Here is a 1,233-nt window from a genome sequence, read left to right as displayed (position 1 = left end):
AATTTAAAAATCTCATATTTAGGTAATATATATTTTAATTGGAAGAAATATCAAGACAATCTCAATCAAAATATTCCAATACAATCTGAAATTTTAATATTACTTTCAAGTCATGTCTAGAATCGGAATGTATCAAATGAAACGTTTCGAAATGATATGGAACTTTAAACCATCAATAGATATTTATAAAAAAATGTACATCTATTTTTTTTACCTTGAGAGAGATGTTATGTCATCTTGGTGTGTATTTTGAACCATGTTGAAGTCCAACTTGGCAAACTTAAGTAACAATGGGTCCATGTCATCCCTTGTATCATATACATCTATGAACCACCTAGATTCCAGTCTTGGCGTCCTCCAATGGAAGGGGAGCTCCAAGGCATGGCTCTCTTGTTTGGAAAGATATGTATCACTGTTCCCTTCGACCACCTGGAGTTGTCTTGTGAATTCTTGGGCCTCCTCCAATATATCTTCTCCTTCGAAAGCATAGAATGAAGCTTCATACAAACTCAACATTCCTTCAACATCTTTGCCAATGCTTGTCTTAAAATTACCTCCCATTTTTTCTTTGAAGCTATTAAATACATCTAGTTTTCACAAAAAAGCATTCCATAGTTAACAGATAGATAAGAGTTGGATTTTTGTTTTTATGGTCATGATGAAACTTTTAATTAAGTGCTACTTTGATTCCAAATTCATGAAATTGTTTTTGAATTTAATTTACGAAACATTCTTTCAACCTCCAATATATAATTGAAGAATAATGAAGAAAGAACTCTGATAAGGATGATCAATATAATTGAGTGTAATCAACAGTGATGACTGTTTGTTAGTATGATTTTTAGAAGATAAAGATGATCAACATTATTGAGTGTAATCATACAGAGGCTTGTCTGCTGCAACCCTGCGAAACACTCTACATATAAACATATCTCCTAGGATATAAGATTACAAAAAAAGACTACACAAATGAGCTTTTTTTTTTTTTTACTTTGCATGAAAGAAAAGCAACAAAGAAGAGTGATGGATCACCAGAGAAGAGCTATATCGTACTTTATTCTAACCATCACAGTTAATAAAGATACTCCATTATCCTAGGATTATGGTTGCAGTAGGGTTCATGTTATGATTTCTTTTAATTGCAAAAATAAATTTATTGCTAGATTTTGAGGATATTGGGTTCCTAAGATTGATTTTATTGATGAAAATGTAAGATACAATATTACTCTTGAC

At 31.4% G+C, this 1,233-nt stretch overlaps 1 pseudogene; it reads right to left on the bottom strand.

Moving 5' to 3' along the window:
* Positions 1-210: 210 nt before the first annotated feature.
* Positions 211-561, bottom strand: LOC147383936 ((-)-alpha-terpineol synthase pseudogene; annotated as a pseudogene).
* Positions 562-1,233: the final 672 nt, after the last annotated feature.

This window comes from Akebia trifoliata, chromosome 15 (assembly GCF_017979445.1).
Source record: "Akebia trifoliata isolate Shusen 1 chromosome 15, ASM1797944v1, whole genome shotgun sequence".
Lineage (NCBI taxonomy): Eukaryota > Viridiplantae > Streptophyta > Magnoliopsida > Ranunculales > Lardizabalaceae > Akebia > Akebia trifoliata.
Note: the sequence above shows the minus strand (reverse complement) of the source record. Positions and strands in the feature narration are given on the sequence as shown.